Source organism: Eumetopias jubatus, unplaced genomic scaffold (assembly GCF_037043125.1).
Source record: "Eumetopias jubatus isolate StellerSeaLion01/CBP00866 unplaced genomic scaffold, mEumJub1_p1.0 scaffold_13, whole genome shotgun sequence".
Classification (NCBI taxonomy): domain Eukaryota; kingdom Metazoa; phylum Chordata; class Mammalia; order Carnivora; family Otariidae; genus Eumetopias; species Eumetopias jubatus.
The window spans coordinates 44,579,611-44,607,123 of record NW_028274819.1 but is presented as its reverse complement, the minus strand read 5'-3'; positions in this window follow the sequence as shown (position 1 = coordinate 44,607,123).

Below are 27,513 nucleotides of genomic sequence, written 5' to 3'. Positions count from 1 at the left end.
GTTTCCTAATGAGATATTGAGTCCTCCTCCTGGGAACTTTAAGTGAAGCAAAGGTCATGGCTGTTTATGAATCCAGCATCTCTGCTCTATCCTCCAGATCTCCAAGAATATCATTCTTTTCTGGTTTGGGTGTTTTCTCTATTTTCAGCCCTTGGAAGATTTTCCATTCTGGAACAATCCAGCTCGAGGTTCTATTTGTGACGAGGCCCTTGAACAGAAAAAAGCCTGTTAATTCTCTCACAAGGCAAAAGGTACTTAGATCTCCTGAACACAAATGCTTCCTAATCTTCCAGAAATGGGGGTGAATGGTGGGGAATTTACCTTTTCATTTGCCTATAGGTGGGGGAACAAACTAGAATAGGTATCTCAATAAATTACCTGCTAGTTAACTTTAAAGGTATAATGCTAAGGCAGCAAAGTCCTAGTAATAGAGCACCTGACCACTGACTCACTTTCAGGTAGGTTTGAAATACCACAAGGATAAGACTACAGAGCAAGACACAAGGCACCTGACCCAGTGCTTCCTGACCAACTGCCATTGGAGAGGCTGGGTGGCCAGAGTTATACTCACACAGCTGACTGCAAATTCAATTCAGATGCCTCCTGGGGCCAGGTGGGTAACAAAACTAGTGACCTGGGGGAAGATGGAGCTGCACAGGCAGCAGTGGGGACCCTCCGGAACGGGAGAAGACTGTTCAAGAAACAGGCCGCCAATACTCAGCTCAGCCTATTGTCCCTATGTGGGGAGATAGGCACAGTGTGGCTCGAGTTTAAGAGAAGCCCTAAATTTTGTGAGTTCTAAATGTTTGCAGCTAATTATATTTTAAAAAAGCAAACAGAACTGTTCAGCCAAACAAAATACACAAGCTGGCAAGATACATCTTCTTCTGTTCCTTTGTTTAAGTCCAAGATAAATAGTGGGTCTCAGCATGTTCATCAGAAACCAGATTCTCCAAATGTTACAAGCTACTAGATGGGTGCCTGGCTTTGACCGCCAGGGGAGATGGGTGTCTGGGTTGACCTGTTCCCCCTTTGCAGGTACTGGGCCTGCCTCTCCCTCGGGGACTTCTGTCCCTCGATTCCACGTGGTTTGGGTGAGGCTGACTCAGTCCCTGAATGTGCGGGTCAGCCCACAAACCTGGCCCGGCCAGGGGCCTCAGCCTGGTTTTGGATTTCTTTTTCAAAAACTATTGGGAAAGAGAAGCTCTGCTTCCTCTGACATTGCTAGCTAGCTACAGGATTATGGATCTAGAGGGTTCCTGTGCCATCAATGGGGGAGGCCGGGAAAAGAACTGCACTATCACCGAGGAAAGCAGGACACGGGGAGGGCGAGGGTGGGAAAGAGAGAGAGAGATAGGGACCAAATGTGAGCTCCTGGCTCCAGCTGTACCTGAAGCCATACCTACATCTGGACTTTGAGGAGGTTAGCAAAATGTTCTCCTTTTCTTAACATAGTTTTAGTTTGCATTCTCTCACTAGTCACCAAAATACTTGTCAAGTATATAGTGTGTTACTGACTACCTGATAGCACCTCAAACCTATCTGAAGCCTGGGAGCCCAGAGCCTCGACAGGGGCCCTGTGGCTGGGAGATGGGGACATCTGTGAATCCAGCATTGAGGCTGTAGGGAGAAGGCCAGAAGAAGAAGCAGGGCTGACAGATCCACCCTTCCTGCAGGGGTTAGTGTCAAATGTGTGCTCGGGAAGCATCCCACGTTCAGCCTGTTTTGCTATCACAGTTATGCGCTGCGAGTGATTTCAACATAAAAAAATAGCTTAGATGCGGTTGATAAATGGGGGGATGATGTCAGGGGAATGTGGAAGTTGCATTCGTTCCCATAGGATGCTCCCAGGCTGCTGGAAGCTGAAGCCCAAGGGCAGGAACACACCTGATGACGGTGAGGTCCTCCTTTGCCTCCTGTCGCCTGAGTTGAGCCACAGTCTCCGTCTTCCCCGATCTTGGGCATGTTTCCTTATCTCCCTGACTCAGAAGACTACAGCTTCTCTTACATTGCCTTCTGCCAACTGACCCTTTCCTCCTTTTTCTCCTTTCCAAGTCAAAGTCCTTTGTTTTCTGCAGAAATTTTTTTTAATGTATTAAGAGTTGAGCATTCTTTTTTAGACTTTGCTGGTATTTTTTATTAAGATTGTTATTGCTTTGGTTAGTGCTCTGGTCACAAACTTGTGTATGTGTTGAATTGTCTGCCTCAATCCTATTTTCCCACAAGTCTTATTATTTTTAGTGTGCAATTTTACAGAAAGTATTTTCTCCCTCCCTCAGGAAAGCACAGATCTCATTATTGCAGAAACACCTGCACTTTTTTTTAAAAAAAGAGCAGAATGATAGATAGCCATAGATGTGCTGACCTTGAGCCATGTTCCTTCACTTCTCCTTCATTTGCTTGCTTTTATATGGTATTATCAAAGTTCAACCTGTCTTTTAATCATTTTGTTTGTTTAGTATTGAACTATAAAAAGACTTACACCTGAATCTCGGGTCCTAATAGGGTGAACCTGGAAGGCTTTCTGGATCCCTGAATTTAATTTTCAAACCTGGAAGACCTCGCTGTGCCCCTCAGCATCCAGGAGGGGCCTTTAAGCAAAACCATGTGCGCCAGCAATGCAGCATAAGCAGATGCTACACACTGTAAAGGACGTGAGATGCAGGCAACTGGAAAATTGTGCTACAAAAATAAACACCCACTTTCTGCAAATTGGGCAACTCTCATTAGCCCTGGGAAGCTCATTTTCATGGTTAAGTAGTTAAGCTGTTGATTAAAGGCACAGACCATTTAAGGCACCTGCTTCTTCTTTCATTTTCCTTCTGTTTTAAATTTTGGCCAGGAGATGGCGCTCTTGAATGTAATTTGGCTGAGGATCCCTAGGTGTTGGGTGCTGCAAGACCCACTCAGCACCTGCAAATACTTCCTTCTTAAACTGAGAAAATGGGATTTTCCGCTGGGGAGAGGACTGCAATTTTAAATCCAGCTAGAAGCCTGAGTGGCTAAGAACATAATAACACCAGCTGTCATGTTTTCATTTGGATCTAAAAATTCAATTAATGCTGATTAATGTTTGTGTGTGTGGGGGGGCAGGTGTACCCCCAGTGCTGTGATGTTAAACAAGGAAGTAATAATACTTTGTAGAAAAAAATAAGGCACTTGAGGAAGGACTAGTATTTGATCTTACCACATTAGATAAAGACAACTTGGTACACTGAGGTGTGCCAGACCTGACTTTATATCTTGGGCACAAATACTACATATAATGGCTTATAGCTTCCAAACCTACCTTTGCAACCCACCAGAGGCCTTCAAAGCCATTATTCCCAGGGCTGAGTAAAACAGGAGGTTTTGGAGCCAAAGAATTTATGTATCTTCAAACATTGCTTTTTAGGCAGCATATATATATATATATATATATATATATATATATATATATAGTTTTAAAGATTTTATTTAAAAGAGAGAGAGAGCATGTGAGCAGGGGGAAAGAACAGAGGGAGAAGGAGAGAATCATCAAGTAGACTCTCACTGAGCATGGAGCTGGACGCGGGGCTCGATCTCATGACCTGAGCTGAAAACAAGAGTCAGATGCTTAACCAAATGAACGACCCAGGTGCCCTGGCTTCCACCTATATTTGAAGAGCAAGTTCTAGAATGTGGCAGCTGGAGGTCTGATTGAATCTTACATTGAGATGTGGGTCCAAGAGATGTGCTGTCCTAAAAGAGAATCATAATGTGACTTGCCGGGTACGGGGTGCCCTGTGTGGGGGGCTCTGAAGGCAGTATCTCTTTTAATCCTTACAACATCAAGAGGTGGTGACTCTTATTATCCTCATTTACAGATGAGGAAACAGGGGCTTACGTAAGTGAAATAACTTGCCCAAGGTTAAACAGGTAGCAAGGATTACAGCTAGGAAATTATTCAGCTGGTTCCAGAATCCACACTCATTACTCTGCTGTTAATCTCCTCCCCCAAAACCCCCGAACTTCTACAGTCTCTTTCCTACTTCAGACTTTCTGAGGGTTTTCACGGTGCACAGAATGGACGCCAGATCCTCTAGCCTGACACTCACGGGTCTTTTATGAATCACTTTCAAGCAAGAGCAGGTTAGAGAAATGGCAGGGATATTATCTAAGGCCATGTCTAAAATAGCGACCACTGTTTGCACACACTTACTCTACATGAATATTTACTCGTAAATTACAGATTTTCTTGTCAATGCGTGCATTAAATATTAGACCTTTATTTCCAATTTTAAAGAAATTCTAAGTAATGTCTCATAGTTCCTTCCCACACTCCGATGGAAGGTCTTGTTCATCACTTGTTGTGCACACCCCCTGTACACTCAGGAAACCACCAGCTTCAAGTGAGGCCAGCCGGGGCTGGCTCTGCTCTGAGACAGAAATTCTCTCCTGTGCGTGTTCAAGAGAGCTCAGGCCTTCAGAGGTATTAGGGCTGGAGTACGTGTGCTGAACAGTCAGCCCGCCCTTTCCCTGGGATGGGGAGGAAAGGAGTATCAAAATTATCTCTAACTTGGTGAAGTTGGAAACAGAACTGAGGCAAATACAGGGACTGAACGATGCTCATGGCAGGATGTGCAAAGCCCATATCCCATGGCATTGTCTCCCCTAAAGAGTGCTTGGGTGGTGTATCCATTTGTCAGGGCTGCCATAACAAAGGACCATAGGTTGGGTGGCTTAGACATGAGAAATGTGTTCTCTCATGGTTCCGGAGGCTAGATGTCTACTCAAGGTATTGGCAGTGTTGGCTCTTGGTGAGGGCTTGAGAGAGATCTTGTTCCGTGCCTCTTCTCTAAGCTCCTGGTGGTTTGCTGCCAATCTTCGGTGTACCTTGGCTTGTAGAGGCTTCACTGGGAGCTGCCTTCATCTTCACTGGGCAGTGCATGCCTCTTCCACTGGTGTTCTTCTTATAAGGACGCCAGTCATGTGGGCTTGGGGCCCGTTCTAACTCCAGTATGACTTCATCTGAACTCATTACATCTGCAACCACTCTATTCCCACATAAGATCATATTCTGAGCTATTGGGGGTTTGGATTGCAACATATCTTCTTGGGGGAGACACAATTCAACCATAGCGGATGATCTGGGCTGAAGCTGGCTTCTCTAATCCCCCTTTTCTAAGCTTATCTATGGCTGACCGTTCCCCCGCCCACCAGTGTGTACGTGCCTTACGCCAGGGCTTCTGAACTTCCGGGCACTGTTGACATTCTGGACCAGATAATTCTTTGTTGTTCGGAGGCTGTCTTGTGCAGCGTCTCTAGCTGCCGGGAGCATTCCGCCCCGCTGAGTGGTTGCGGTCAAACACGTCTCCAGACATTGCCAAATGTCCCCTAGGGGGGCAGATTCCACTGCTAGAGAACCACTGCTGTGGGGATGGCAACAGGTTGCCATGAGCCCCACCCCCGCGCCGGGGGCTCCCCTTGGTACTGCGGCTGCTTCTGCCTCCGAGGGGGTGGCTCAGCGGCCCGTTCTTCCTCTTCAGTTCTCCCCACTTCCGTGGGGTCTGGTGCGGATCCCGCAGGCCAGAGTGGGGGGCTCGGGGGAGCAGAGGAGAAACCAGTGGCTTGTGTAAACTGACACAGAGAGTGTGAAGCGGTGACCTCCAGTGCTAGCGTGGGGAAAGTCACACGGGGCAGGAAGGCCCGAGGCCATCTTCAGCGACAGGTGCAGGTCTGCAGGGAATTCAGGCCCGGAGGTGTCCGCAGCGTCCCTGAACTGGTTTTAAGGTTATGCAATAGCATTCGATGCTGCCATGCTCAGTGCTACGCAATTTCAGACCGAATCTCATGTCATCCTCATGATAACTACAAGCAGTCGCTGCAATTAAGATCCTCATTCTAGACACGAGAAAATGACTCAGAGAGGTGAAGTAACTTGCCCCAGGTCACACAGCTATTGAGTAGCAGAGTCAGGATTTGGGCCGCAGCAGCCTGTTCTCCATTCCATGTCTTCTCAAACGCCCACCTGAAGCCCACAGAGAAAGTGCAAGTTCCCAGAGGCAGGTGGCGGAGCTAGGCTGCCTGAAGGGACCCTTGGGTGGGGACAGTTTCCCTGCCTGGATTGATAAAATACATTAAGAGAGACGAGGCAAGACCTTTGATCTGCTTCAGAGAGCCAAGTGTTTCCAAGCAGCCTCCCTCGTTCTCAGGACACTCCTGAAAGAGTTCCTCATTCATCACAAACCTGATCTCTTCATTGAAGCAGGTCCCTTGGGACCTGTGCTGTGGGTTCAGCTTACATCTAGTTGGCGGCCAATGTTTGCTCAAAAGTGTATTCTTTTCTTAATTTTACTTGAACTGTGTATGTATGTGCCTGTGTATGTGTGTGCACACGTGTGTGTGTGTGTGTGTGTGTGTGTGTGTGGCACTGGAATTGGCAAGGATGAGCGTGCAGGTGAGCAGAGGTTGGAGGAAGCGCAAGGCCCCTCACCTGTGGATAGGGCGGCAGCCTCCAGGTGTGTAGAAGGGAACTCCCTACAGCAATCCTGTGAGTGCAATGCCATCTCCATCTTCCCCTCAAAGGCCTTCTGCCCACAGTCACCCACTCCTCAACTCTCAAGTCGGCTTCAGTGTCAGAGACAGACAACGTGATAATAGAAGAGCAAGGGACTAGGAATCAGAAGGCGTGGAGGTGAATCCCAGCGCTGCCACCGAGTGATCTCGGAGAAGTGGCTTAATCTCTCTGAGCCTCAGTGCTCTGAACTAGGTCCTGAAAGGACAGTGTCTGGCATGTAGGAGGCACTTAATAAGTGGGTGAGATAGCAGATACAATGTCTACAACCTGTTTATCATAGGCACTGACATTCACAGCATATCCTTGCCGCATTCACCTGCTTATCAGCCTGGGCTGAAAGAAGAGACACCTGCTGGGTTGGGCGAGAGGACCTCCAGTGAGTAGAAAATGCAGTGACTTAGGCCTTACGAAGCTTCTGAGAGAAGCCAAAGGTGGGCTCTGCAAGGCGGGGATGCCTGGAGTCGGGTATTGTTCTGGAAATATAATTAGTAGGCCACGCACCCGTGCATCATTTCTTGGTCCAGACTCGGTGTTAGGCCCTGGGAGATGTGGAAGTGAGTGAGGTCAGCTTCCTCTGTCAAAGGGCTCACAGGCCAGTGGGGGAGGGGAGGAAGAGAGAGCATTAACCCGCTGGGTGATTAGAGCTCTAACAGGCCATTAGCAAAGAGTTGCAGAGAGTTTTACTGCTTCTTCTGGAATCTCCTTCTCAGACATGACATGTGAGTCGGGTGGCTATGTGTTTTCCAGACAGATAAGTGTCATTAAGAAACACTCCAGACAGGAGTGGCACTATGATGTTTGGATGCTATCAGGCAGACATACCAACCTCCACTGTCATATGGGTGTGATCCATGGCTCCCAGGCCGCACAACTCGGGGAGTCGGGATATGGACAACAGTTGCAAGTCACCTTTGCCTGCGTGCAGCGGCCCAGGCAGGCCCCTACCGGTGGACACACGCAGTGCTTGCGCTGCTGGGCTGGCCCCTTGCTCCTCAGTGCGCCCCGGGAACAATGGGCAGGAAGGCATGCGGGACATTTCAGCTTTTATTGCCCTTGCATGGTAGCACGTTGGCCTTAGGATTCAGGATGAGTCCGTTGGGACGAGGGGCCATCCACGCAACAGATCCCATGTTCGGCTTAGATGTGGGCTCATGTTTCCCCTTGGCTCACCGACTCAAACCTGCGCTCTTTCCCTCTAGGGCGAATTCCTTCTCAGAAGATTCCTGGGCTTCTCATGAAAATAGGTTCTCAGTAGACATACCTAGCCATACCTAGTTCCTAGGTTTGACTCCTAGAGCTCCTAGACTGACCACAGCTTGGCCTCCAGCCAGGCCCTTCCAGCTAGGTTTGTCTCTGTGTCTGGGTATGCCCTCTGAGAAATGGGTTCATTTCTCACATTGAGTGCATTTTCCATCGTTATTGTGAAGACTGATTCGATTTACTGTATGAATCATCTTTATTGTGTGAATCATCTTAAGGCCATGCATTCTCAACAGGGGCAATATCAGGTGAAAATTTGTTCTTGGGTATATAGAAAGCACTGACATACATAAGCAGATATACAGCATATCTGTGGCAATAAAGTTTCACTGGAGGGCATAAGTGGAAAAAATGCCTACAAGGCTACTTGGGGACGATAGGGAACAAAAGGTAGAGAAATACTCTTAAGACCCTAAGATGGGGGTCTAAAGATAAAAGGAATATTTATATCAATTACAAATACACTTTCTATGTGATTATCTTTCCGTCCATGCTTATTAATACATTTCTGTGTAACAAACATTAGTAAAACAAAACTAATGTTGAAGACTCTGGTAAAGACCATTTCAGAATGTGTCTACAGATGTGTCTACAGAATTATCGACAAACATTTCGAGGAAGCCCCTTATGTAGGCTAGGCTATATTTGGCATATTCCCTGTATTTGGAACTCTGTGTCCTTTTTAAATAAAAACATTGAAATTCCCCAAATGGTTTTATTGGCACTGGTTACCATCATGGAATTTGGGCCAAAAGCCCTTTAGACATCTGCGATCAATTAGTTTTTGATTATTGGCTAATTAAATGCATTTAAAATATATCCAAGAGACAGATATTACAGTTAAGTATCATAATTAAACTAATATTATGATTGAACATATTTTAATCTCTCATCAGTCCAGGGCACTCATGGAAGGAATATTTATTATTTAATTTTATATGTACAATTTACAAAGTTTTCATGTAAGCTCCATTTCCTGGTTGTGTACCTCATCTGACACTCCCAAGAGCCCTGTGAAGTAGGGATTATAATTATTTTTCTATTTTATCTTAGAGATAAGGAAAACGAGGCTCAGTCAGCTTAAATAATTTCTTCAAGAGATTTAGCTGCCGATGGTGTGTATGAGCCAACTCAGGCTGCCATAATAAGATACCATAGACTGGGTGGTGTAGGGAGAAAGAATTCTATTTCCTACTACCCTCTTAAGTTCTTTGATTGGGGCCTTGTAAATTGGGCCGACAAAAGGCAGATGCACAAGCAAAAAACAGAGATTTATTAGCATGTGCCTCACCCTTATACATGGGAGAACTCAGAAATGAGTAACTCAAAGGGTTCATTAGGATTTGGGCTCATAGAGCATCATAGCAGAAGAACGATACATTATTAGTGTCAAGACAAAGGAGAAGGACCTTGGGTCTCTAGGGGCAGCAAACTAGTGGTAGATAAAGGCTGGTTAGTAGGTTCCTCTCCATTGCCAGGCTATTCCTCTCCATTGCCGGCCAATAAAGTTGTATCCAGTGACTGACTTTTGTTTTTACTGGTAGAGAGGGGAGGAGATTTATATCCTATTTTTAGGCTTTTCTTGTATCTACTTCTTCTAAATTGCCTTCAGCTCAAAACAATCCTATGCCTAAGTGGCATATTTTGGGGTGGCATATTCTGTCCCCCTGCAGTGGCTTAAACAACAGGGATTTATATTCTCAGCTCTGGAGACATAAGTCAGGGAGCAAGGTGCCAGGAGGGTTTGTGTCTGGTGAGGCCGCTCGACCTGGTTTACAGATGGCCACCTTCTTGCTGTGACCTCATAGGGACTTTGTTTTATGCGTGTGAAGGGAGAGAAAAACGTCTCTGGTGGCTCTTCCCCTCCTTATAAGCTCAACAACTTCTCAATTAGGGTCCCACCCTTATGACCTCATTTAAGCTTAATTACCTCATTAAAGGTCCTTTCTCCAAATAGAGTCACATTGGGTATTAGGCGTCAGCACATAATTTGGTGGGGTGGGCGGGGGCACGATTTGGTCCATAACATGGTGGCATTGGGGTTGGATTATTCTCCTCTGACTCCCAAACCTGTCTCCTGGCCCAATCGCGTGATCCCTCCACGTGCTAGAATCTATGTCCTGAGCCAGACCATGGCAGCAAGCCTTGGGCAAGCAGGAAGCTGCTGACCCTGGTGAGAGCTAGAGGTCGGAGGAAGGCCTGCATCCTTGGCATCAGGGAGAGAAAACACAGGCAAAAAGGCAAGCTTCCTCTCGCTGTGGTCATTGCCCATCATTCAGGTGTTCTTTATCTCTTGCCTTGACTGTTGGAAGAGTCCCCTGTTTACCTTTTCTGCCTCCAGCCTTGGCCCACTCTATTCTACCCCCGCAACAGACAAGAGTCCTTTTCCTAAAATGCAACTCCTTACTGTGCTTAAAACTGTTCAGGGTTCGGGCACCTGGCTGGCTTAGATGGTAGAGCATGCAACTCTTGATCTCGGGGTTGTGAGTTTGAACCCCACCATTGAGTACAGAGATTACTTAAAAATTAAATCTTTAAAAATGTTCAGCGTTTCTCCATATCTAAAGTCTGATCCTTAACTCTGCGTTTAAGAGCTGTCCTGACCTTGGCCGGATCCACAGCTCTGACATTATCTCCTGCCACGGCTCTCCTCAAATTGAATATTCCAGCTACACAGAACTCCCTTGTGTTCTCTCCAATACACTGTTCGAGAAAATGTCTATTCTTATTTCAAAACTCAGCTCACAGAGCATCTCTTCTAGGAATGTTCCCCAGAAATCTTTCCTAAAGGAACCTGGCCATGCTTTTCTTCCTGAAGTATGATAATTTGGTTATAAGAAGCAGTTACCTTCCATGGGAATTGTCCCCATTTTGATCCGCCTTAATGGAATGTGGGCCTCACATAGAACAGGCTTCAGTGAGTACTTGCAGAACAAACAAGTGTTTCTGGTGGCAGGTCCCTCACCCAAGTGGGTCTCTTCATCTTCGTCATTCCCCAGCACCGAGAGAGCCAGCTTGTTCTCATGTGGACCTCCAGCCCTGGCTATTCTCTGATGGACAATCTCAAGGAACAAATTGACCCTTATGGATTTTCTGCAGTAATAGAAAATATCACCAGAAAAATGGGATTTCTCTTTAATCTTAGTAACCAGCACTTTATCCCCTCCCCTTTTTGGAAAATTTCCTATGCCCAATATGGCAGCCCAACTCCATGTCATTGCTAGAACTCTGGGGGTCTCTGAGGCTTATAAGAAATCAGTTCTCCAAGCTTTCCTACAGCAAGCCAAGGCTCCTAGAAGGTCAAACACCAAGCCCTGGCAAAATTCCTTCAGTCAGAGTCCAGACTTGGCTCTTAACTTACCACCTGCGGCCAATTGTCTCTTGAACTAATTGGTTGGCTACCTGTTAGGGCTTTTTTTCACTGACCAGCTGTTTAACTCAGTGGTTTATCACTTCCCTACTTGAGATATAGAGAATCTCCCACAGAAGACTTCTCTGTCTGACTCAGATTCTACCCTTCATTCTCTCTCCTTCCCCTTCTCCTGGAGCACAACCACCTTCAGTGCCAACCCAAGGAGAGAAAGAACTCAGAGTAACCTTAAAACTCTGCTGCTTGTTATAGAAGGGGAGAATTAAAGTCACAAAATTGTCTAATTCAGTCAAACACACATAAAATCCTGAAGATGATTAGGAGGGCTCTTCATTTTAGGATCAAGAGATCTATTCCAGCCTTTACAGAGTCCACAGGGGTGAAGGTTCATGCATGGCTTCTCAATCCTAACTCGCCCCGATCATTTCTTGTTGGCATGATGCCTTTATAAGATTCTCAGAATGCTCCATGTGCTCATCCCTGTGGTAACAAACAGTAACACTGCCGAAACTTTTTTCCTGTTCTCGTTTCTACACTCTCCTCTACATTTTATATCCTGATTTTATTCCACTTACTATCACACCACATTTTTCATGTTTGTTTTACATGATCATTGCAACTGTTATAATTTAATATTTCACCCAGTGCGTATAAATACATTTTAAATTATTCTCGTTTTGTTTACTAATTATATAATGTTATTTTTCACTCTTGCATGTAACACTTTGATGGATATCTTCACAAATACACATTTAAAAAAATTCTTTCAACTTACTTCCTTAGGGTTACTTTTCAGTAATGGAATGACTGGGTTGAATGGGATGCATATCATTATGACTCTTTTAAGCTATTATTCTCTCGCTTTATATACACTGTGACAACTTTGTGGAGGTATCAATTTTAGAGCAGGATCACCCACACTGAGGGCTATGATTTTCAATTTATCTTTAGTAATTAAATAAGTATAAGATATTATTTTCAGTTCCATTTCAATTTCCATTTAAGTCATGGCCAGTGCGTAAAGTACAACTCCTTAGTAAGGCATGGTCAACGTGGACTTTTTAAGCACCACTAACTAAACTGCGATTTCCAGGTTCTTTTAAATCCTATTCATTTTGACTTCGGTTCAAGGCTTCACTGACATCTGGAAATGTGACTTCCTGCACCTGCTTCCTGGGTGCCCTTCCCTGGCTCCCCTCACCTTCTTCCCATCCTGACCTGCACTGCTGTCTACCCAGGTCGGCATCTCTCTAAATTGTGCATCCGTTCTACCATGTGAGTTATGTCTAACTGCATTTCTTTCTCTAGAAACATGTTTTGACTCTTTGTTCCAAATGCTCAGGATTACTGTTCTATTCCAACAGTGCTGTCAGAGCCCAAAATAGTTTGGAAAATTTTCTTTGGAAATTGTTCTCAAAGCCATTGACATGTTCTTTTAAATATCCTTATTAGTGGCAAAACTTGGTATTTAGAAGGTAGATTTTTCAATTTGTTTTGGAAGGAAACTAGTATCTTTTACATAACTTTCCGTATCAGACGGGTCCTGTCAGAAGCCAAAACCACGCCATTATTTCAGCAGAGAGATATTAAGAGAAAGAAACTATTTCCCAGAGAGAAGAGAGCTGGGCAGGCAAAAGGGGAACACTGGGGTATCACAAAGGTAGTAGTTGGAGGAAGCAACTGTCTCGCTTAGAGATGGGAGAACAGAGGGAAAATGTTGGGATTACTAAAGCTGAGAAATTTCTAAAAGGAGCCTCAGAGCTGGGACTTGGTCCTCTATGGAGGAGGCATGCTCAAATGGAACTCGGTGCTCGGAACTTGGAGTCTGGAGAAGAGGCTCCTTGGAGCTGGGATACGGACCCTGCAGGAGGCAGTGCCAGGGGCTGGGGCTGGATTTCACAGAGGGCTCAATGTGCTTGGTTCTGGGTGTGGGACAACCACAAACTAGAGCCACCTGCACTGCTGAAACCAGTTGCCGCTGCAGGGGCGTGAAGAAATGTTGCTGGGCCAACACTGATAGGAACGGGAAGCAAACAAAGGAGAAAGTCTCCATCTTCCTCCAACCCTCACACTCCCTGTGGCATCCCTGACAGGCAGAGCCTAACCAGAAGCCAGCTGGAAAAGGAGAACATTGTGTGCAGAGGCTCAGCCCCAGTATCAGAAGTAGACTGTGGAGGAGGGGAGGAATGGGGCCGAGAGCAGTGGCTCAGTCACCAGCGAGCCACCAGGTACCAGGCTCTGTAAGTATTGTCAGCTACGAGACTTCCTTTAGTTCGTCTGGCAGTCTGGTTTCCCGGGACTTCCTGCCCATGGGTGGATGGGGGCCCGGAGGCCTGGAGAGAGGAGGTAATAGTGACACTAGCATGAGAACATACACTTGTCACTTTGTGTTCACTGCTTGGTCCGCTGCCTCTGCAGGTAAGCTTTCTTGGGGATAACAAGGGGGGCTGTGACAGGGAAGATGGGAGGAAAGAAAGGAAGGAGCCAGGGGCATGGCATAAGGCTATAGGATTCTTCCCTGTGACCCACGCTCTACATCTCTAGAAATTTCTACCCAACTCATGAAACTTTTGGAGTAAGTGGGTTCTTATGGAAACGGTGGAACGGTCTGAACTTTGCACTGTGAGAGACTCGCAGATGAACAAGGACAACACCTGCAGATACAGCACAGGACTTAGCAGAAATCTTACTGGTGGCAGAAATCTCAGGAAGCTTTATGACTTCACTAGGCTGTATAATTGGTCTGTATCTTAAGACTTGGGAGGCTCTAACTGACATTTAAGTTATACCCATTTTATAGGCAGAGAATTTGAGGCTGAGAAAGGTTAGGTAACATGACCAAGATCACATAGTTATTAAATTGTAAAATCTGGATTTGAACTCAGTTCTGATTCCCAAGAAATGGGAAATGGACAAAAGAAGCCGCATGGTACTATTACCTGCCATTTCCTCAACATAGAGCACATACCTGAAAACATGTTAAGTGCTTATTTTGTTTAATCCTTATAATTTCATGAGGTAGATACATTATGCCTATTTCACAGATAGAAAAACTGAGGCCGACAGACTAAGTAATATGCCTATTCACAGCCAGCAGTAAGTGGAGCTGAAACGTCCACTAGACTCCAAATTTTGGGCTCCCAACCAGTGCTCGTTAGACTCTAAAGCGCCTGAGAATCACCTGGGGGTCATGTTAAATGCAGATTCCTATTCAGTAGCTCCGGGGTGGGGCCCAAAATGGGGCATTTCTAATAAGCGTCCCAGTGATATTGATGCTACTGGTTCATGAACTTCACGTTGATTAGCAAGACTCCTAGCAATGGCATCATACTGCTTCCCTATCCTGCCAAAACTATCTCACTGTTTTCACTGTTGGTCTGCCACCAAGACCGCAGGAGGCCTCTTGGTCAAACTCAGCTGTGATATGACACACACAGCTCGTCCTTCTTTCCTTTTCCTTCCTCTGAAATTTTTCATAGTAAAGTAAGTAACCAAACAAATCCATCATCTGGCAGGTCATTAAGGAAAACATGATTTTTGCCCCCATGTGATTCCATTCAATTAATGAAGCTGTCATTAAAGTCCGTGAATGTGTCAAGAAAATTAGTTTCAGGTGTTAGATTGTTTGGTTCTTGAATAATTTCTATAGTTTTAATGAGGAATATTTGAAACATCGTCACCCTTTTTCCCATCAGGGGCTTACAGCTCAGGAAACCTAAGAAGTCTGCCATATTGGGGGTCAGCGGGATGTTTACAGGAAGCAATTCACAGCAGCTCATTGTTGTCTCCTTCTATTACCCTGAGATCTGCCCGTTGAGAGTTGAGAATGTTTTCAGAGCCTTAGCACTTCTTTAGGGATAGAGAAGCAAATGTAGCTTATGAAAAGTGCTGACAACTTCGTAAAGGGACCCAAAGAAGGCTAGCCAGGGATCTCCCACTGATGTTGTCTGCCCAGAAAATGGAAAACCTTCAGGAAGAGTCATTTCGCCTCTCTAACATAGAATATTTATATAGTAAACTCTGGGTTTAAAAAAACAAACACTATTCCAAGAGGCATGTGGGGTGGGTTAATATTTAAAAATAATGGACATGTTTTCCCCTCGCAGTCCCACATTTCCTAACATAGTTGATTAAACCTCAACATTTTCAGCAATTAGTGTTGAGTTGTAGCCAAAAGAATGATAATGAAAAGTATATCAATACATATATATATATATATGTATATATATATATGTTTTTGGCTTTGGAGCTTAAAAGCTGAGTCTGGACTGTAGCAAAAATATGGTAAGTTTGCTTCGCCTTCACACCAGGGAGCTAAGCTAGGAATATGTGAGCTGGAGCACTGAGGAAGCAATCAGGAAAGAGACAGTTAATTGCTGGTGGGGGTGTCTGAGAAGGAGTCCTGTTTTGTTCCCATCCATGGGCTTGACATCCTAGATAGGACAGGGAAACAATAGAAACTAAGATAATGGTCCTGCTTGGCATTCAGTGTATTCCTTCCTCTGAGAGCCTTCTGGGGACTTCTTTATCTTTTCTTTTCTTTTTTTTTTTTCTGCCTATATTTATTTTTATTATTTTTTAAAAATATTTTTTACTCAAATTCAATTAATTAACATATAATGTATTATTGGTTTCAGAGGTACAGGTCAGTGATTCATCAGTCTTATATAGCACCCAGTGCTCATTACATCACATGCCCTCCTTAATGTCCATCACCCAGTTACCCCATCCCTCTACCTCCCTCCCTCCAGCAACCCTCAGTTCTTTTCCTATGATTAAGAGTCTCTTATGATTTGTCTTCCTCTCTGGTTTCATCTTGTTTTATTTTTTCTCTCTTCCCCTATGATCCTCTGTTTTATTTCTTAAATTCCACATATCAGTGAGATCACATAATTGTCTTTCTCTGATTGACTCATTTCACTTCTATGTCTTTTCAAATATCACCTATTTTCCATGTTTTGTGTCAGTAGTTCAGTTTTTTTATTATGTTAATCACCATACATTACACCATTAGTTTTTGATGTAGTGTTCCATGATAGTAGTTCAGTTTTTTTTAAGTCATTTCTATTGTTGAATAACATGCTATGGTATGAATATGCCATAATATGTTTGTTCACTTGTCAATGGACCTTTGGGTTATTTCCACTTTTTGCTAATATGAATGAAACTGATAGGAATATTTACATACAGCTCTTTTTAAAATACACTTTTCTTTTTAGAATAATTTTAGATTTACAGAAAAGTTGCACAGCTAATGGAGAGTTCCTATATATCAATATCCAGTTTCTCCTATTATTAACTGCTTATATTAGAATCATGCACTTGTCACATTTAATGAACCAATATTGACATAGCATTATCAACCAAAGTCCATCCTTTATTTAGATTTCCTTCATTTGTGCCTAGTGTCCTTTTACTTTTCAGCATCCCATCCAGGAGACCGTGTCCATTAAGTCATCATGTCTCCTTAAGCTCCTCCTGGCTGTGACAGTCTCTGAGACTTAACCTTGTTCTTTAGGACTGACAGTTTTCAGGAGTACTGGTCAGACATTTTGTGAAATGTATCTCAATTAGGATGTGTCTGATATTTGTCTCATATTTAGACCAGGGTAGGGGTTTGGGAGATGAAGATCCTAGAGATAAAGTGCTGTCTCATCACATCATATCAAAATGTACATACTACCAACATGTGTTCGATTTTTCAATATATTTTCTGCATCTTTTGAGATTATCATAATTTTCCCCATATATTTTGTTAACATGGTGGCTTACATTAATCAAGTTTCAAATGTTGAATCAACCTTGAATTCCTGGGACAAACTGTACTTAGTCATAATGTATTATCCTTTTTCTGTGTTCCTGGATACAATTTGCTAATAATTAGTTGAAGATTTTGTGTCTGTGTTCATGAGTTTTATTGTCTTATTTTTCTTACAGTATTCTTTTGTTTTTGTTTGTTGGTTTTGTATCAGAGCAATGCTGTCCACATAAAATAAGTTGAAAATTGTTCTCTTCCATTTTCTGGAAAAATTTGTGTGAGGTTGATATCACATCTTCCTGAACCTTTGATAGGATTCACCAGTAAAGGCTCTGAGCTTAGAATTTTCCATGTTAGAAGCCTTTTAATTACAGATTCTATTTCATTAATAGATATATGATCATTCATTTCTTTTTCTTCTTGAGTCAGTTTAAGTATGTTGTGTTTTATAAGTAATTTGTCCATTTCTTCTAAGCTATCAAATTTATTGGCATAAATATGTTCATAATATTTCCTTATTATATTTTGAATGTCAGTAAGCTGTCTACTGATATCCCCACCTCCTATATTGGCAATTTGAATTCTCTCTCTTTCTCTTTCTTTCTTACCAGAGATTGATTAATTTTGATAATATTTCAAAGAATCAGCTTTCGGCTTTGTTAATTTTTCCTAATGTTTGTTCTCTATTTCATTTATTTCTGCTTTTATTATTTCTTCCCTTCTTTTCCTTTGGGTTTATTTTTTTTCTCTAGTTTCTTTAAGTAAAAATTCTGATTTTTTCAAATTTTAAGCCATTTTTTTCTACTTTAGCCATGAAAGCTATAAATTTCACTCTTAGTACTACTTTTGCTGCATCGTACACATTTTAATATGTTGTGTTTCCATTATTATTCATTTGAAACAATTTCCTAATTTCTCATGATTTCTTCTTTGACCAATGGATTATTTACAAATTTACAAATTTGTTGTTTAATTTCTAAATATTTAGGGGGATTTTCTAGATACTTTATTGTTAATGATTTCTACTTGGTTTTGTTGTCTCATGTGGCTACAGCCCATATGTTGTAAGATTCCAATCTCTTAAAGTTTATTGCAAGTTATGTTATGTTCTTGCCATGTGACCTTGCCATTTTTCCTGCAAAAGGGGTAGCCTTTGACTTTCAAGTTGACTGTGTGACTTGCTTCAGACAATGTAACAAGGAAGAAGTAATGGCATGCTAGTTCCAAGCCTAGGCAAAAGAGGCCTTGTGTATTTCCCATTGCCTTCGGGAAGTTTTACCATCTCCATGTAAAGAACATGCCAGGGCTAGCCTGCTGGCTCAAGAGGAGGATGAGAGACACCAGCAGTAGAGCCTGGTTTTAATCAGCCAAAGAAGTCAACCTCCAGATCTATGATCAAAAATAAATAATTGTCACTTTAAGCCACTGAGAGTTTTGAATGATTTGTTATATAAAAAGAGCTAACTGATGTAGCCATTCTCCATGACAGGTGATTAAAGGGATGCTCAAGGCCTAGCCAGCTGGTCTGTATCCATTCCAATAGGCTTCCCTGCTCATTTGGGCTAAAGCACTACCAGGCCTATGTTCCTTTCCTTCTAGCTGCTGCCATTACTTTTCTTCCCTTGGAACAATGACAGTGAACATCAGTTAGGGCATCAGCCTGATGAGTTTGCTCATAGAGTTGTCCCGACACAACCCCTATTGAAAAAGCTCAGGCATCCTGGGAGCACATCTGGGCCAGAGGGGCAGCATGAATGGGGTGTTGGGACAGAAACTGACCAGTCTCAGTTTTCTCCACCACCCGGGGGAATGTGGAATAGAGAGCACAATTAAAAACCTCTACTGGTCTGCAGCACCTCTATATTGGCTCCCAACATTCACCCATGCTTTTGGACTCCGCTAACTTCAAGATGTCATTCCCTTCCTCTGTTAAAACGTGACTACCTTCAATCTGGTAAGAATTAGGCTTCTGGGACTGGCTCTGCATTTGGTCTGTTTCCCTATATTTATTCTGGCAACTCTAGTTTGGTAGGGAGAAGGGGGGCCAGCGGCACCCGTTAAGTGTTCCATCTTGCCTAAAATTGGAAGCTCCAACTTTTCCTTTCTGCTAGTGTGTATGTATTTGTGAGTGTGCGCAATGTACAAATATTTGTGTGCTTATGTACCCCACAGGTTTATATTCTTTTTGCCTGACAGACAAATACACACATAAATAACTGCATACAACAGGTATATATACATATATATGCCTCATAGATATATTCCACTAATATATTTTCATGCTATATTTATTAGTCTGCTATTGTTTTGCACCTGCGCTAAGTCTGGAAGAGGTGGGCTGGCTCACTCTTTGTGGGGCCTGAGGCAAGAGTAAAAATAAAGGCTTACTTATCCTATGTCTGAATATTTAAAAGCTATAAGACGAGCTAATACATTGTTAAACAGACTATGTCCTATCCTCCTACCTTGACAGTTACATCTTCATAAGAACCTGGGAAGACCAGGTTCAAATTTAGAACTCTTGGATCCCTCAGAGTTCTATATCAGAAGTAATGGTATGGAAAAGCTATTCCCTGACCTATGTGCTCCCCCTTTATCTACCCCAGAGTGGGGTAAACACTGGTTCATGCACTCAAGCATCATTTACCCCCCTGCAAAAAGCCACCCCTTGGCTGCGCTTTGGGCATAGGCATTGCCATTCTAACAGCACAGATCATCCTTGGGAGAATTGACAGGGAAGAGGCCTGTGCAGGCCAGTTAAGTGGCTTTAGAGACATTTTGGCAGGGAGACCCAGGGTCTGATACACCCAGATTGTCATCTATAAAGAGTGGGGGCAAGACTCCAAGAAGGGACGCCTTGCTGGCCCTACAAACATTGCAACTGGTAGGGAAAAGCCTAGCCAGCAGAGGACAATAAATATACATTGTAACAATACTGTAATGCTAATAGTGCTTCACTGAGGAATAAATTCTCCTTGAACATGTGTATTATTGTTTAAAATACCAGCTGCAAATATTTTCTTTAGAATTTCTGCATATTTATTTTTAAGCAAGGTTGACTTTTTTGGTATGTTATTTATTAAGTTTTGGTATTAAGCTTATGCTAGACTTACAAAGTGATTTGGGAAACTTTCCACTTACTCTGAAACAGTTTCAGTCATTTAGGTGGTTTTATATTTTCCTTGATGGTTAGGTTAGTTAGATCTTGCCTGTAGAACACGCAGGGTCTAATGTTCTTATTTATTTTTACTTTTTAAAGTGGTGGATTTATGAGAAACCTTGCTAGTGTATTGTGTGGTTGTTAATGTGTTCAGATAATCTATGTTTTCTTGAATAAATTTTTGGTCATTTCTATTGTGCTGGAAAAATCAGCCGTTTCATCTAGATTTGAAAATTTATTGACAATATTTTCTATGATATTTTATAATGATTTTTACTATTTTTTGCAACTATGGTTTTATCTTCTTTCTCATTCCTGATGTACTTATTTGTCTTGCACTTTTTCTTCCTAGAGTATTGGGCTTATCGATCATTTCTGCTGACATTTGTTTTGAGATTCATTATTTTCAGCATTTTATCTTTATTAATTCCCTCATATTTCTTTTACTTTGTTTTGTTCTAATCTTCTCACTTGAATACTTGGCTCATTTATGTTCAAATTTTCAAATGCAAATCCCAAGGAAAGAGCAGGTGCAGGATTGTGAATAGGTAATGAAGCCAAGGGTCAGAAGGAGGACAGGACATGAGGTAGAGGGGGAAGAGCCACACGAGGAGGAGTTATGACAAGCAGCATAGAATGTGTGAGGCTTGGTTGTCAGGGTGACATGTTATAAAACACCGCCATCCGGACACCCTGCCTCCGCAGGCTCTGCATCCAACTCCTGTCTCCATTTTGGCCATGAGCACATCATGAAGAGCTTGCCAAATACCCAACAGAAATCCAGAGCCACAATGTCTACTGCATTTGTGATCCAAGACTTTTAGTTTCAGAGTCCAATAAGTGAAAAAGAAGAGCCAGTAGGGAGAAACATAGGGGTACTAAATTTTATTTTGTCATGGAAGGATATTAAACATACATATACACCATTTTTTATTTTTTATTTTTTATTTTTTTAAAGATTTTATTTATTTATTTGACAGAGGGAGAGACAGCGAGAGAGGGAACACAAGCAGGGGGAGTGGGAGAGGGAGAAGCAGGCTTCCCGCAGAGCAGGGAGCCCAATGCGAGGCTCGATCCCAGGACTCTGGGATCATGACCTGAGCCAAAGGCCAACGCTTAAAGACTGAGCCACCCAGGTGCCCCCAAAATGAGCTTTCTAATATGCATATGGGATGGGACCACTTGGCAGGTTACTCTTTCTTTTTTTTTCTTTAAATTTTTTTATTATTATGTTAATCACCATACATTACATCATTAGTTTTTTGATGTAGTGTTCCATGAGTCATTGTTTCATATACACCATTTTTTAAAAGATTTTTTTTATTTATTACTTATTTGATAGAGAGAGACAGCGAGAGAAGGAACACAAGCAGGGGGAGCGGGAGAGGGAGAAGCAGGCGTCCCGCGGAGCCCGGATCCTGGGATCATGACCTGAGCCGAAGGCAGACACTTAACGACTGAGCCACCCAGGCGCCCCACATATACAACATTTGTTATTAGCACAGTGATTATAATCAGATTTGGGATACTTTTACATATAAAAGTAATTAGCTCAAAATCACAGAATAACAGTTTTATTCAATTTGCAATGTGGTTCTTCACAGAATTCCAGCCCTAGCATCACAAAGCAGAGTATAGAAGGGTGGGTTTGAAGCTGAGTAGCAATAGCTTAATAACCAGCTCGTTTGTCGGGCATGGGGGAAACTTGGTGAGCCCTACTTGTTTTAGGTTTAGGTCCTTAAATTTTGGACCCTAGGAGTAAGTATGAAATGGAGTTTGAAGACTTATCACAGGGACTGTAACTCAGCTTTGTTGTATCCCAATCCTTAACGATTATCCTGCCAAACACCAGCAGTGGCAAATGTCAATCCTATCAGAAAGAAGATAGGATCAGGTAGGTCACAGTTTATTTCCACAAACAATTTTATAAAGACAGCATCCTGGACTGGATAAAAACTAGCCGGAAACACAAGGAGACAAACCAATAAGAATGAAAACCATCAGAGGCAGAACCAATAGGGCTTAATATGTTGGAATGATCAGATATAGACTTTAAAGTAGTGGAGATTACAGTATTCAAGGGGATAAAATACAACGTCTAGAATTTGAGAGAACTGAAAGCTGTTTTTTTTAAAGATTTTATTTATTTATTTGACAGAGAGACACAGCGAGAGAGGGAACACAAGCAGGGGGAGTGGGAGAGAAGCAGGCTCCTGACTGAGCAGGGAGCCCGATGCGGGGCTCGATCCCACGACTCTGGGACCATGACCTGAGCCGAAGGCAGACACTTAACAACTGAGCCACCCAGACGCCCCTGAAAGCTGTTTTTTAAAAAGAATCAAATGAATATCCTAGATATCAAACCAAAAGTGAGGACACAATTAATGGGTTTAACAGTTAATGAGAGAATTAATACATTAGAAGACAGAGTGAAAGAAAGCACCCAGACCGAAACACAGAGAGGCAGAGGTAGGAAAAACACAGAGTAGAAGAGACATAAGGAATATCCTAGATCAATTTAATTTTTGTATTAACATTCCAGTAAGCAGAGGATGGGGGGGGAGGGAAGAGAGAGAGTGATGGAGGGAGAGAGGGAGGGTGTGAGGGAGGGAGGGAAGGAGGGAGAGAGGAACAGAGAGAGAAAGACAGAAGGAATGGGGAGGAAGTCATACTTGAAGAGAGAGTGGCTAAGAATTTTCAAAACGGATAAGCAATGTGAATCTAGTCTTTTAAGACTAACTTCAAATGTCTTGCAGGACAAATAAAAAGAATTTCATCATCTTTACTATATCCATCAAAAACATCCTCAAGAATAAATAGGAAACAAAGACATTTTCAGATGAATCTAAATGGAGATAATTCATAACCAGTAGACTGAACTACAGGGAGTCCTCAAGGGCAGAAGGAAATGATACCAGTTGGTCATGTAGGAAGGAATAAAGAGTAATAAAAATAAGTAAGTATAGGTAATATTTACTGTATAAAACCATTTAAAATATTTACCATTTAAGTGTTTAAATTAAATTTATAAATAAATTATAAGATGAAGAACACATAAATCAGAGTTGAAATGTTGTAAGAGTTTTACATTGTCCAAGAAGGTAAAAAGTACCAATTAATATTGGATTGGATAAATTCATAAACCATGATGTAATCTCTAAGGCAGCCACTAAAAGAATTATAAAACAGCATTTGGCTTCCTAGCTAATAGAAAAGAAAAATTGAGCAATTAAAAATATTTCAGGAGAAAGTAGGAAAGGAGAACAAAGGGAGATAGAACATGTGGGACAAAGAGAAAATAAATAATAAAATGGTAAATTAAAACACCCTCCTATCGGTAATAAGAAAACAAAGGGACTAAGCCCTCTGATTAAAAATCAAAGATTACTAGAGTTGATTAAAAACTCAATTTCATGCTTTAGATGAGAGGTTCATAAAACGTAAGGGTACAGAAAACAAGAAAGGATTGAGGTCACATTTGCAGGTACCAGGGCTTAGGATTTCAGTATGTGTTTATGGGGGAGACAGTTCAACCCACAACAACAGCCAACAGAAAGACATGCACATTGTGTACCTTAAGACGTGTAAGAATTAGGTAAGAGTGGTATTTGTCGGAACCCCAAACTGTAGTGCTCTATTATCAATAAATTGCAGTGGTATAGTAATATAATAAGATACTATATGATAATGTTTTAAAAAAATTTTATTTATTAGAAAGAGAGTGAGCACAAGCAGCAGGGGGGTTGGGGCAGAGCGAGAGGGGGGAATCAGACTCCCTGCTGAGCAGGGAGCCTGTCATGGGGCTGATCCCAGGATTCCAGGGTCATGACCTGAGCCAGAAGACATCCTTAACTGACTGAGCCACATGGGCAACCCTTAATGCTATATGATAATTAAAATGTATAAGTTATAGCTATATACAACAATTTGTATCTCGCAAATATACCATTACGTTAAAGAAGCTAGATGTAGAGAATATATACTATATGGAATCCATTCACTGAAAGTTAAAAACAAGCATAACTACTTTACTATTTGGGTGATGTGTGTTAGATGATTGAACCAAAAAAAATTCAAGAAAGTAATTACCATAAAAGTCAGGATGGTGGTTATCTTTGGAGGTAGGGAAGTGGTTGCAATGGGGAAGGGGCATGAGCAAGGCTCTTGGGTGTTGGCAGTGTTCTGTTTCTTGAGGATGCTGGTTACAAAGTGTTGACTTTGTGATAAATCATTTGGTCATATACACTTATTTCATTTACTTTTCGGTGTGTGTGTGTGTGTGTGTGTGTGTGTGTGTGTGTGTGTGTGTTTTTAAAGACTTTATTTATTTATTTGACAGAGAGAGACACAGCGAGAGAGGGAACACAAGCAGGGGGAGCGGGAGAGGGAGAAGCAGGCTTCCCGCAGAGCAAGGAGCCCGATGTGGGGTTCGATCCCAGGACCCTGGGATCATGACCTGAGCCAAAGGCAGATGCTTAACGACTGAGACACCCAGGTGCCCCTGGGTATGTGTGTTTTATTTCTCATGTTTACACACACACACACACACACACACACACACACACATTTATAAAGAGAAAGAAAGAAAGAAAGAAAGAAAGAAAGAAAGAAAGAAAGAAAGAAAGAAAGAAAGAAAGAAAGAAAGAAAGAAAGAGAAAGAAAGAGAATCCAGAAGTTTAGTCAATTTGAGGCCATCTGGGTTACATTTACAATCAAATGAGCCAAACCAAAGAAGTATAATTAGGTTTATTAGAAACAATACATTGTCCTCAATTCTGCTTACTAACCTGGATAGGTGTGTCGCCCTGCCTGCAATATCTCCTGAATATGAAATTGTTAATTGAAATAATTGAAAATGTTAATTTATGCAATAATATGTTTTTGAGAACCCACAGTGTGCGGGACACTGATGTGCTTTCCCTCTGAGTTGAATTTTATGGAGTTCTGAGGAAATATGGACAATTTTGGTTTGAATAGCTGCTAGTCTCAGATTTCTTCACAGTGAGAATCTCTTCCCTCACACCACCCCCACCTTTGCCCACGCTCTAGTTGCAATGACTAAAACTTGTGAAATACTATGTATTAAAGCAGACAGGATGCACATATTCAAAAAATATCATGGCCATCTGAGATCAGGGTGAGAAAGTCTGTTGCAAATCTGTGGCAGCCTGAGTTGGGGAGTTGATGTGCATGTTCTCTGAATATTTAAGTTAGGTAAAGATTCTAAATCTCATTGCTTGAAAGTGATCCAAAACTCAAAGTGCCAGCCCCACTGGCCCCTCCTTTAGGAATACAGATGTCATTGAATCTCAATAATGACAGCTATTAAGACAGCACATGAGACTGAAAAGAAATTTAAGAAGACTTTTATTGTTTCTTAAACTTTTAGTGTCTTCCATGCCTGGCTTGAAATTCATTGCATATGATGTTGCTGTCTTGCTTAATCGTGTGTTTAAGAGTAATGGGCCTATAGAATATGCCCGAAGTGAATTTCCAGGAGCCTGGCTTGCCCAGTCATCAGTAAACCATGTTCAGGTAGTGATGTGCCAAGACTCCAATCAGCTCGTCTTCATAGCCTTCTCTCTTTCCAGAAGCCATGAGCTTCAGGAGGGCAGGGACGATGTTTCTGTCCCTTACCAATGTGTACTCAATATCTAGTACAGTATTAGGCGTGCAGCAAACACCAAATACTTATTGATTGACTTGCTGATTGAGAAAACAAATGAGCAAATACTTGACAAAACACATGTTTCCCTAAAAGGAGCAATGATATTCCAGAATGGTTCCATTTACGTTGTATTTAACGCCCCTAACCCACCAAAAAGGGCCTGACTTTGGGACTTTTATGTATTCAATCAACTAATTTTTATTGCATTCTTAGGTAGACCTTAGGGTACATAGTACTTTTGATGGTAGGAGATAGGGGGAAATTTTTTTAAGTGGTAGGAAGTATTGGGGGCTGATTTTAAATAGAGTGATCAAGGAAGGTCTCACTGAGTTGATGTTTGAGTAAGATCTGAAGGAAGTGAGGAAGTAAGAGGTGAAGCAAGAGGAAAGAAGAAGAAAAGGAGGTGAGAGCTAAGGGTACATCTCCCAGAACAGCATTTTAGGCAAAGAAAATAGCATGTACAATAGCCCTGAGGCAGAGAATCCTGGGAGAATTCAGGGAAAGCAAGAAGCTGTGTAGCTTGAGCAAAGCAAAAGGGGGAGAACAATGGGAGGTAAGGTCAGACGGATTCCTGGTCCAGACTCTGTAGGGTTGTATAAACTATTGGTTTTTACTAACAGTGAGATAGAATCCATTGGATTATCTTGAGCAGGGGATTGACATGGCCTGACTTGCTTTTTAACAAGATCACTTTGACGGTTCTATTGGAAAAAGACATAAAGACCAAGAGAAGAAACATATGGAGTCAGAGCTAGTCTATGGAAAATTCTAACCATCAGATAGATACAATTGTAAGCAGAGAATTTGTTTTTTACCAAGACCAAGTCAAAATAGTTCTCTCCTTTCAGGAATATATTTGATGATAGAGTGGATACTATAATTACACAATAGATGTTTTCTTCTTTTTTGATGAAAATATATATTTGGTAATACATGAATATGCTACTGTCATTGCAATTTAGAAAGAGGTTTTAGAATGTTTAAACAAAATGAGTGAGGAATTGTAGATTACTGTTTTGAATGTTTTTGAAGGGTACCATTTGGCATCTTTTAAGGTATTTTTTAAAAGAACTGACAGGAGAGTTAGATTAAAATTAATGGAATATGAAGCAAAAACAATAAAGATGAACAGTGAAATCAATAGAAGTTATTTTGATACTGAGAAGTGAATTGTAATATAATTTTCAGATAATACTGAAAGCAGCAATTCATTAAAAGGAAGAGATAAATTTAAAATAAGTTATAGGGGCACCTTGGTGGCTCAGTGGGTTGAGTATCTAACTCTTGGTTTTCCGTTCAGGTCATAATATCAGGGTCATGGGATCAAGCCTGTGTGGGGCTCCTTGATCAGTGGGGAGTCTGCTTGGGATTCATTCCCTCCCCTTCTGCTCCTCACTCTTGTGCACGTGCGCTCTCTCTCAAATAAATAAATAAATAAATAAATAAATAAATAAATAAATAAATATATAAATAAAATCTTTAAAAAAATAAAATAGAAGTTATAAAGTTGATCATCCCATAAATTTAAAAATCCAATAATGAGGAGAAGTGATTAAATAAGCACATTGCTAATTTGGCAAAAACCAAAACCAGTGACGTTAATGAAGATAACAGAAAAGTCAAGATATGCCAACACAATAAGATACCAATGAAAACTGGTTAAAGAGTATTGTCGATTCAAAAAAGTATTGGAAAGAAAAGCTTGAAATATTCTGAAATCTTACAGCTCATATCTGAAGGAAACTGGATGGAGATTTTC